We start from the raw sequence: 12,009 nt of genomic DNA, 5'->3' as shown, positions 1-12,009 counted from the left end.
GGGGGAAGCTTTTCAAGAACTATAAGCAGATGATCCCTTGTTACCTAGGGACACACTGACCATGATGGAGATTGACAGTCACAGTCCTTGGATAAATGAGTCATCTCACACAGACTTCCATAGATTGACAGAGAAAGAGCATCCAGCTGCAGAACTAAAACTTAAAAATGTCCTTCTGTTTTACTACTAGGTTGAATTAGGTCAGGCCTAGTTAACTGTTTCCCACACTGTAAGTCTAGCTACTATATTCAGCTTAATTTTTGTGTGAGATTTTCTATTTATTTTCAGTTGCATGCTGTGATGCTTCCACGGCGTACCCAGGGTTGTGAGGTGCCTCGCTACCAGCTGCCCTTAGCATGAGGAAGCCTTGCCTGTGCCTGCCATGGGTCAGCAACCTGATTCCACTGGCCATGAACAATGCAAGCACTTTTCTCTTGACCTACAGAAGCTCTGCTGTCCCTCTGCAAGTTAGCGATAACCATGCTCCAACCCTGGAGACCTCTGAGCAACCCCCTGGAGCAGGGATAGGCAACCTATGGCATGGGTGCCAAAGGCGGCATGCGAGCTGCTTTTCAGTGGCACTCACACTGCCCAGGTCCTGGCCACCAGTCCGGAGGGCTCTGCATTTTAATTTAATTTTAAATGAAGTTTCTCAAACATTTTAAAAATCTTATTTACTTTACATACAACAATAGTTTAATTATATATTATAGACTTATAGAAAGAGACCTTCTAAAAACGTTAAAATGTATTACTGGCACGCGAAACCTTAAATAAGAGTGAATAAATGAAGATTTGGCACACCACTTCTGAAAGGTTGCCGACCTCTGCCCTGGAGTGTCCAGGCCTTGGTCCCCTGAACACTCTCAGAATTCACAGTTTTGCTGCTCCCAAAGGAATAGTACCCCTCAGTTTACCAGTTACACCTCAGATCACAGCTCTGCTTAACACACATCACTTAAATATGTTGATAGTGAAAAAAGCACAAGTTTATTTAACAAAGATCAGAGATTCAAAAGATAATTATTGGTAACAAATGATTACATATAAAATAAAAACATAACACACATTTTAGAGCCTAGACTTACTTAATTAGTTTACTAGAGATACAAGGTGGGTTAGGTAATATTTTTTTATTGGGCCAACTTCTGTTGGTGAGAAAGACAAGCTTTTGAGCTGCACAGAGCTCTTCTTCAGGTCTGGGAAAGGAACTCCCAGCATCACAGTAAAATGCAAAGTGGAACAGGTTGTGTAGCATAAGTAGGTAGCACCTATTGTAAGGGACAATTCAAGGTAGAGTGGCCCATTAACACCTCTACAGTTACATCTCTTACAAAACTGGGTGACTGGGCAACAAAATGGCAGATGAAATTCAATGTTGATAAATGCAAAGTAATATACATTGGAAAACATAATCCCAGCTATACACATAAAATGATGGGGTCTAAATTAGCTGTTACCACTCAAGAAAGAGATTTTGGAGTCATTATGGCTAGTTCTCTGAAAACATCCACTCAATGTGCAGCGGCAGTCAAAAAAGCAAACAGAACGTTGGAATCATTAAGAAAGGGATAGATAATAGGACAGAAAATATCATATTGCCAATATATAAATCCACGGTAGGCCCACATCTTAAATACTGTGTGCAGATGTGGTTGCGCCAACTCAAAAAAAGATATATTGGAATTGGAAAAGGTTCAGAAAAAGGCAACACAAATGATTATGGGTATGGAACAGTTTCCGTATGAGGAGACATTAATAAGACTAGGACTTTTCAGGTTGCAGAAGAGACAACTAAGGAGGGATATGATAGAGGTCTATAAAATCATGACTGGTGTGAAGAAAGTAAATAAAGAAGTGTTATTTACTCCTTCTCATAACACAAGAATTAGGCGGTCACCAAATGAAATTAATAGGCAGCAGATTTAAAACAAAAAAGTATTTTATCATACAACACACAGTCAACCTGTGGAACTCCTTGCCAGAGGATGTTGTGAAGACCAAGACTATAACAGGGTTAAAAAAAGTACTAGATAAGTTCATGGAGGATAGGTCTTCCTTTGGTCTGACCCAGTATGGCCATTCTTATGTAAAGTCATAGGACAAAAAGAAGGGGTTAGTAGGTTACAGATTGTTGTAATAAACCATAAATGCAGTGTCTCTGGACACCAAAAATCATGGACTGAACAGAGACATTGGATTTATCATTTATTACAATAAACCATAAATCATCCCAAATCTCTATGGTATATCCATTTATAGTGTTAGATTATTAAACAACTTTTAACTGTTGATGTCTTCAGAGAATGATGGCCTGTAGTGGAGGTATGAGACTAGAATTGGGGTATGCTGAATTTGTCAGGCCAGTGGAAACTCACTACCCGGTACCAGTGAGTCCCTTGCCCTCTTGCACTGGGATGCTGTTAGAATCACAGAATGCTACTTTATTTCTATTTTAAATACTTTGGAGATGCTCAGATATCATATCATGAACATGGGAGCCATATAAGTACCTCACAACAGGATCTTCCAGGCACTAAAACACTACATAAACTTGTACTGAAATCGGGTTATCAAGACCTGTTTAAATAATCTGTACTTTGATTTATGCACTAATAAAATCTGCTAGTGTTGCTGGTTGTCCACTCTATCTAATCTCTCTCTCTTCCTCCTATATATTGCCTTTTATGATGAGGTTTATAGTATTCTTGCCGGGAAGTTAAAGAAGTATGGATTGGATAGAAAGCTGACTAGATTGTCAGGCTCAACAGGTAGTGATCAACAGCTCCATGTCTAGTTGGCAGCCAGTATCAAGCGGAGTGCCCCAGGGGTTGGTCCTGTGACCAGTTTTGTTCAACATCTTTATTAACGATCTGGGTGATGGGATTAATTGCACCCTCAGCAAGTTCGCAGATGACACTAAGCTGGGGGGAGAGGTAGATATGCTGGAGGGTAGGGATAGGGTCCAGAGTGACCTAGATAAATTGGAGGATTGGGCCAAAAGAAATCTGATGAGGTTCAACAAGGACAAGTGCAGAGTCCTGCACTTAGGAAGGAAAAATCCCATGCACCTCTACAGGCTGAGGACTGACTGGCTAAGCAACAGTTCTGCAGAAAAGCACCTGGGGATTACAGTGGATGAGAAGCTAGATATGAGTCAGCAGTGTGCCCTTGTTGCCAAAAAGGCCAACAGCATATTGGGCTGTATTAGTAGGAGCATTTCCAGCAGATCGAGGGAAGTGATCATTCTCCTCTATTGGGCACGGGTGTGGCCACACCTGGAGTATTGTGTCCAGTTTGGTCCCCCCCACTACAGAAGGGATGTGAAAAAATTGGAGAGAGTCCAGTGGAGGGCAAAATGATTAGGGGCTGGGGTACATGACTTATGAGGAGAGGCTGAGGGAACTGGGGTTATTTAGTCTGCAGAAGAGAAGAGTGAGGGGGGATTTGATAGCAGCCTTCAACTACCTGAAGGGGGGTTCCAAAGAGGATGGAGCTAGGCTGTTCTCAATGGTGGCAGATGACAGAACGAGAAGCAATGGTCTCAAGTTGCAGTGGGGGAGGTCTAGGTTGGATATTAGGAAACACTTTCACTAGGAGGGTGGTGAAGCACTGGAATGGGTTACCTTGGGAGGTGGTGGAATCTCCATCCTTTGAGGTTTTTAAGGCCCGGCATGACAAAGCCCTGGGTGGGATGATTTAGTTGGTGTTGGTCCTGCTTTGAGCAGGGGATTGGACTAGATGTTCTCCTGAGGTCTCTTCCACCTTAATATTCTATGATTCTATGGGTCAAGGAATTTATTTCAAGGATGGCTTTCTTGGTGTTTTCTTGGTTTTCTCTGAGGCAGTGCTACTTGTATAGCCAGGATAGCTTAAGGTACCGTCTAAGAGTGATAAGAAAGATGGAAACATAGTAGTAACTGAGCAGGCAGATGAAGGCAAGGGATTTACAAGTACCTCACCAACACTTCTGGCAAGGAAACTTGCATAAATGATGTGGAAGAGTTTTAGATGTGGATTATAGGTACAAGGTATCCTGGCCATACAAGTAGCACTGCCTCAGAGAAAACAAACCAAGAAAACATATATGAGGGGAGAAAGAGAAAGAGATTTAGATTACCACATAGCAGACAATCAGCAACACTAGCAGAAATCAAAGTACAGATTATATTTAAATCGTTCCTGATAACGCAGTTTCAGCACAAGTTTCTGTAGAGTTTTAGTGCCTGGAAAATCCTGTTCCAGTTAGGTACTGATGTGGCTCCCATCTTCATAATATCCGAAGTAATCCAAATTTTTTAAATTGAAATAAAGTAACATTCTGTGATCCTAACAGCATCCCAATGCAAGAGGGCAAGAGCCTCACTAGTATCCAGTAGTGAGTTTCTGCTGGCCTGACTAGTTCAGTGCAGCCCAATTCTAGTCTCACGCCTTAACTACAGGCCATCTGTGATGCATGGCTAGAAAGGGTTAAACATCCTGCAAAATAAATAACCCTCCAAAGACATGTGGGGAGATAATGCTTGTGTTTTTGTGTATTTACAGATGTATGAGTAGGATGGACAATGTAATCAACAGTCCTGTCTATGCTGTATTCTGATATCATTTAAATGAATTGTAAACATGGGATATCTCGGTATTGATCTCTATTTTAAATGCACCGTGAATAGTGGAGGAAAAAGCAAATGGCCTTATGTTAATTCGTATAGCTAAGTACCGGTGATGGACCTCCTTCAAAGTCATCCTAATTACCTTTTGTTCCCCGCCCCCCAACTTGTCAAAGAGGACAAGAAATTGTATAAAAGATCCTTGGATCCTGATTCTGTCATCTCAGATCTGCTTAGACTTCATCAGGGGAAGTTTGAGTCGCAAGACTGAGGTCCCAGTTATGCTGGTATGCCCTGATTATGAGATTTGGGCATTGGACTATGACCTCTATGACCTGAATTCTAAAGGAACTCTTTGCAACTACAACGCTCACCATCTCTGCTGTGAATCTGAACCTCAATGAATTGAACTCATGTCTGTATGTATATTGATCTTTTAACCATACTCTCTCTCTTTTGTTTTTTAATAAATTTTAGTTTAGTTAAAAAAAAATGGGCTGTATTGTTTATTTGGGTAAAATCTGAAACATTCATTAACCTGGGAGGTAATGTGTCTGAGCCCTTGGGATTGGTAGAACCTTTTCTTTTATATGATGAAATAAGGTTTACAAAAATTATCATATTTGACATGGGTACCTGGATGGAGGCCTGAGGCTGGATCACTTTAAGGGAAACTGTGTTGTTTGGACTTCTGACTAACCAGTAAGGTAATAAAGAAGCTGTTTTATGCTGGTTTGGTGAATCTAAGTATTGGACTATCCACCAGCTTTTGGGGGTTTGGCTGCCCCATTCTTTGCAGTTCACCCTAACTGAGTGACCATAGCTGGCTCCCACTAGGACCTTGGTCACACCATCATTCTGTGAGGTTGTCAACAGTTAAAAGCTGTTTAGGATCTCATGCTATAAATGGATATACCACAGAAATATGGGATGATTTTTAAAAACACTATTCAGGAAAATTATAGGGGGCTCACTCTTAATTTTTAGAATGAATAAAATATTGGCTGAGCTCATTAGAAATGTTAAATGGTTATAAATTATATGCAAATAAGTTTTCCAAATGGATTATACTGCTGGGAAGCAAAATAGTGGAGCTAGTTTTCATCATACAATATATCCCTCTCCCTTGGTGGTCACTAGTGTAACACAGGATTAGAGCTATGAGGATTTAATGAGTCATCTTTCTCAAGACAACATCAGGTCTTTCAAAGCCCAGAAAGTGCTGGAATCTATCTCTCAGTGTCATAATCTAGCTTCCCTTTGAAAAGTGAGTTTTGGTATGTGTAGAAAGTGGGTTTTCCATTTTTCACATTACAAGATTTCTGAAATACTTTTTAAATTAATTCTGCCATTGTAATATTGGTTGAGCAGGATGAATTAAAATGAACAATGAATTGCAAAGGAATACACACCTTTGTATAGGAAACCATTTTGACATTTGGAAAAAGCCTTATGTAGCTAATTGAAGAGGGTTTTTTTCCCCCCTATTCACTAAGATTGAAGAATCAGCAGCAGCCCTTCTTGGGAACATCTTTAACTGACAAACATGAAACTTACCCACAAAAAACAGTTGCATATGTCCACTGCTATTTTATCACATCAATCTGTCAGTTAGCAAAAGTGATTTTGTAGGTTTTCCAACTATACCCTCATATGTAGATCATTTTACGGTTTGTAAAACCGTTAGTGAGAAATAGGAGGCAGTTTGGGTGGGGAAGTTGACGGTTTGTGCATTTGGAGTTTGTTCTACAATTAGTTCTCAAAACTATGTAGAAATTGGAGCCATAAGGGGAATCTAGCTAGGTGGTGCTTCTGTACACATGCTTGAAAAAAAACCAAAACCACAATTCACAGGGAAAGGACATCCTGCTAGAAAGGTTGGGGCTTGTAGCTTACCATTAGTACTTATGCATTTTTCTCTGTGGGTATGTTAATTTAAAGGCCTAACAAACTTAATTTCTTTTTACATTATATATAAATTAATTGGCATTCTTCCATCATGACATGACATGAAAAATCAAGCTGGCCAGATGCTGATCAGTGTATATCAGAAATGGAGAAACTTTATTAGCTTGAACAGAGTTATTCTGAATCAATTCATGTTAGAAGGAGAGTTCTTTGTTCTTGGGAAGAGTAAAATCTGAGAAAGGCAGTTTAGTGGTTCGGGGAAAAGCCTAGGATATGGGAGACATGAATTCAGTTCTCTCTCTACAGAGGAAGAATCAAGGAGTGGCATCTGTCCCCCTCCCCACCTTTGGGGATTGGCTAGCTTTTCACAGTGTAAAATCAGGAACGAAGACAAGGAATCATGGGAGAAGGGTTTTGGTGAGGGACCAAGGAAGTTGGCAAAGTAGGAAGAAAAATGCTGCCTGTTCACTATCATGCTGTCTGGAGTGGCTCACAACTGTCAGTACCTACCTCAAGGCAGACTGTCAAAAACAGGGCAGACACCCCAAACTGTTGGTGTGTTCTATAATTAGATTTCACCAAGTCAGTAACAAATGTGAACTCCGAATCACTGTAACAGTCTTACCATCGAGCCACAAACAGTCCCCTTAGACTCTCCAGGGTATCTTGCCACCCAGGCAAGCTGGACTTAGTCACTTACACCAAAAATCATAAACTATTCTGATTGTTTCCAGCCCCAAGAGACCAGTCACTTACCCCAGATCAATTGATACCTACATTTTACACCAAAGACAGCGCCTGTAGCCAATCCTGTAATAAACTACAGTTTATTAACTAGGAAAAAATAAATAAAAGTATTATTTACAGGTTAAAACAAGCAAACATACCCACAAATGAGTTGCAATCTAAATCCTAAGGGTGACAGAACTGTCATGAATTGTCAATTCAAAATGTCTTTCAGACCGACCCAAGGTAACCCCAGGGAATATCTGGCTTCAGTTTAGTGTCTCTGGCCCTGTGAGAATTCAAACAGCAAAGAGATGGAAAACTTTCCTGTAACTTCCCCCCATAGCCAGTGCCTGTCTGTTTAGAAGAACTATCAAAATGAGATGGGCCATCAACGAACATCTCAATACAAAGGATTGGTTAATGGCCCTATTGCACCTTGGAAATATTATGTGCAAGGAAGCGCTTCCTATGGACTTGGAGGCTGAATGAAGGAAATAAAACAATCTGAGTTCACAGCAAATATTTTCAGAGTTATAAAGCCAAACTTGCATATTTCCTTATAGCATGGAATATAGACATTGCAAATGCATGCAGCAACATTCTATAGAGTTTAAACACTAAAAAGATTCTTATAAGACTAATATCTATTTTGAGCTAAATCCTATTGTTTTAATGCATAAGTGAACTGGTCTGGTCTCCAGCTACGAACTTCTCAGTTCTTAGCTAATGCCTGCCCTGCAACCTTGGCAAAAACTGGCAAGTGGCCTGCCAAGGTCACAAATTCTTACCACACTCCCTCTCCCAGCTTTCCATTCTGAGATGCTCTACTGTAAAGGGAAGAGACCAGCATTTATCCCTGTGATCCTTTCACTGTTCTCTCCTTCTCCCAACCTCTCCCCCTCCAATCTAGCTATTATCATGCCAATTCTCCTCAATACACCACAAATTCATCCATACTAATCTTCATCCACCTACACTCATCCCTGCCAACCCAACTGATTCTGATCCCAGCTCAGGTCTTCCCCCAAGTTGCCTCTGCTTCCTCTGATCCCACATCCTCAGCATCCATTTCCCACCAGACCCTCGCCTCCCACAGTCAACCCTCACATTCAGCCTTATCAAACTCAAAAACCTCTTTCCTCCTTAGTTTTAAAACACTCCAGGCTCAGAACACCTCTTTCTGCCCAACTTTCAACTTAAGACTCTTTCTCCTTCCCACCTCAGCCCTTCCTCCCAGCTCTGAAACCTCTCCCCTTCTTTGTCATGGTGTCCAGTTTTCAACTGGAACACGCAGTTGAAAAGGGACCCTCCCCAGCCTAGTGCAAATGAGCAAGTGAGTGAGGGTGGGTAAGAGGCAGTGATGGAGGGAAGGGGGATGGAGTGAGCAGGGTGGGGCTTCAGAGAAGGGGCTAGGTTTTGTGCTAGGTTTTGTGCGCTTAGAAAGTTGGCAACCCTATGACATTGTCTTATGATGACATTGCTTCCCTGCAACCTCACCATGGGGTTAACTGTTGAGAGTCACTGTTGAGAATGGGGAAGTCCAGGTAAAAGATTTGAGCTGGTAAAGAAGAGCATCCCACTCTGGCTTCATGTAAACACCAAAGACCATCACATTAGGTGAAGAGTGCTTGAAAGAAAGATAAGAAAGACTCGGCACAACCATCTTCCTCTTTTTATTGAAACAGGAGGTGAACCGACTATGCTCCAACAATGGAACCAACTGTGATTAGAAGAGACTAAAGATTAACTCCATAGCTAATGAATGGGTGTCTGGACACAGGGATCTGTCTGTAAAATTAGAAACTCAGACACATACAGAATTTTAACTCCAGATGTTTTACAGCTGTAATGATAGTATAAGTTATAGCTCTAAAATACACTAGGCCGGAAGAAAGATGCCTGCTTTGTGCCATGTGGAGCATCATTATTCCATTAGCTAATACACTGGAGCATCATTATTCCATTAGCCAGTGGGCCCTCAATGTGTATAAGAGGGGGGTCCCCATCACAAATGCAAGATGGCTGACTGCAGCCATTTACCATGACAGGATGTCAGGTTTTGGAGCTTGTCCACACATGAAAGTTACTTTGAAATAAGATAGGGAGTGAATTTAAAGCAGGATACATATTCTGGGATATCTCAAACCCTTCTTTATGCCTCTTGACTCTTATTCCCATTGTTGTACACAGTATAGTTGTAGCCATGTTGGTCCCAGGATATTAGAGAGACAAGGTGGGTGAGGCAATATCTTTTATTGGACCAACTTGTTGGTAATAAGGTTATAACTTTTATTGGACAGAAGATATTACCTCACCCATATCGTTTCCTTATTCCCCTGGCAGTTATGTTCCCAGAAATGTCATTGGGCTTTACAAACATGCAAGGGTGGCCCTGGGACTGGGTGAGATTAGGGGATAATTAAAAACTCACAAGAGAGCTACATTCAGGGGGTTGGCAATAGGAATGCAGACCCCTTTGCCCCTAGATTGGTAGTTCAAATCTTCCAACTATATTTGGTAGTGACCCAGAGTCAGTATACCATGTGAGAGCAGCTTTCTGTTTAAAGATGTTGAGCTGCAGAGGGAGCAAGTGAGCAGCTGATGCAGGGGAGTAGAGGTGGAGAGAGTGACAGATGTACAGAGAGGAGCAACCAACTCTTGAGGATGAGCAGTGGACATGCAAGAGGTAGTGGCACCACACAGCAAGAAGAGGTTGACCCTGAAAGGAGCAGATGACATACAGGAAGTAATAAGTTGCCCCTACTAAACATCAAAAAAGAGATTGGGCAGGCATGATATTGAAGGTGAGTCCTTACTTGATTTTTTCTCCTCACCCAGCATGTCAAAACATCCAAATAGACCATTAGATGCTACAGAGCACTCCTTGTGGAGGGTCTCATTTAGTAACAGAAGAGCCAATGCAGACCCTTTGGAGTTCCCCTCTGACTAAACTTGGGTAACCTTTATAGGTCCAGGTGATTGTTTACTAGTCAGGCACCTGGAACACTAAACAGTTAAACATTGTTTGTGCTTACACGTATCGAGACTTCTGCCTGCCATGGAACTAAGCAAGTTACCATTTACCTTTTAATAAAGAAACAAACAATTCAAGCATATGAAATATACAGTATGAAGTAAGGCTTTCATTTTAACAATATCCCTAATTCCCTTCATTTGTAAAGTGTTTTTATAGGGAAAATGCCCTGTAATGGAATACCAGACTGTATTATACTGTTCAGCCACTAGATGACCCCATATATAAAATACCTGGGTTGGTAATAGCTATAGCCTGCAGTGCATTAAAGGCTCTTATGGAAACCTCTCTGGTGTATTTGTCTATAAAAGAAGCTCTGTAGCCACTTCTTATCTGGTACAAGAGTTTGACCTACTAGTAGCAGCCCTGCTACCTACCCATACAAAGTGTAGGACCTCCATGGTAGCATTCTCTGAAATGCTTCCAGTTCCACATGCAGGGTCAACAGTTAGGCAGAACTGCAGGGTCTCAATGCATGGACGAGACAGTGGTGTTGGGAGGAGGGATTTAAGTTTATTAGGAACTGAGGAACCATTTGGGAAAGGAGGAGCCTATACAGGAAGGATGGGCTCCATCTAAACCAAAAGGAACCAGATTGCTGGCATGTAAAATTAAAAATTTATAGGGGAATTTTTAAACTAAGAGCTAGGGGAAAGCTGACAGTTGTGAAGGAGCACAAGGTTTGGACAGAGACATCCTTTAGGGGAGGATTTGTTAGAGAGGATACTCTATCTATATCCTAGTAAAGAGGATAGGATAGAAACTGATAAAGGTAGAAACTGAAGAGAAATAGTCAAAGGAAAGAGTTCCATTCAGTTACATCAGATGAAAGCAGACAACTAAATATTCACAAATTTTATAAGTACTTGTATACCAATACTAGATCTCTAAATACTAAGATGGGTGAACCTGACTGCCTTAGTATTAAATGAGAATATTGATATAGTAGGCATCACAGAAACTTGGAACAATGATAATCAATGGGACACAGTAATACATACCCAGGTGCAAAATATATAGAAATGACAGAGTAGGTCATACTGGTGAGGGAGTGGCACTGTAGGTGAAAGAAAGCATAGAGTCAAACATAGCAAAACTCTTAAATGAATCAAACTGTACCATAGAATCTCTACAGATACAAATTCTGTACTTGAACAATAAGAGTATAGCACTAGGACTATACTGATCACCTGACCAAGATGATGATGATTGTGAAATGTTCAGTGAGATTAGAAAAGCTACAAAAACAGAAAACGCAATAATAATGGGGGATTTCAATAATCCCCACATTGACTAAGTATATGTCACCTTAGGATGCAGCTGCTACTTTCTGTCTGGGTTGAGAGAAGTAAGTGAGTAGCCATCCTTCCCCTACAACTGTCTCCCCCTTTATAAGGCCCAGGTGCCCTCCCTTAAGCCCAGTTGGGTAGCAGGTAATCAGTTACAGGTGCACTGGGGCCCCCAGCCCCTTAGAGGAACCAGGGAGACAGGGAGAGATGGCTCCATAATAACTAGATTGAAATGGGAGAGGTTAAGACAAGGGGAAAACAGGAAAGGAATCACAGAGAGGTAAATGCTCTTTTCTACCACTCTGTCTTTTGTTGTAAAATGTCCCCATTTTTCCTTTTTGAAAGAGGGAGGTTGGTAAAAGAGTGTAGTGATCAGGGTCTAGAAGGCATACCCCAATTGTGAGTTCAATTGTTGGAAAGTGGGTAAAGATTCATAAAATAT

General features: G+C 41.2%; 1 protein-coding gene across 1 annotated transcript in view; it reads right to left on the bottom strand.

The window, feature by feature from the left end:
- The window catches only part of PAPSS1 (3'-phosphoadenosine 5'-phosphosulfate synthase 1), an 84,789-nt gene extending 73,188 nt beyond the window's left edge, over window positions 1-11,601 (bottom strand). The window contains exons 1-2 of the mRNA XM_039540682.1: window positions 11,587-11,601; window positions 11,280-11,335 (exon numbers count right to left, since the gene is read on the bottom strand). The gene's annotated coding sequence lies outside the window, so the exon portion shown is untranslated. The remainder of the gene's footprint in view (window positions 1-11,279; window positions 11,336-11,586) is intronic.
- Between the last annotated feature and the right edge of the window lie 408 nt (window positions 11,602-12,009).

The sequence above is a fragment of the Mauremys reevesii genome, linkage group 5 (assembly GCF_016161935.1).
Source record: "Mauremys reevesii isolate NIE-2019 linkage group 5, ASM1616193v1, whole genome shotgun sequence".
NCBI classification, from domain to species: Eukaryota; Metazoa; Chordata; order Testudines; family Geoemydidae; genus Mauremys; species Mauremys reevesii.
This window is presented reverse-complemented; position numbering and strand designations above follow the sequence as displayed.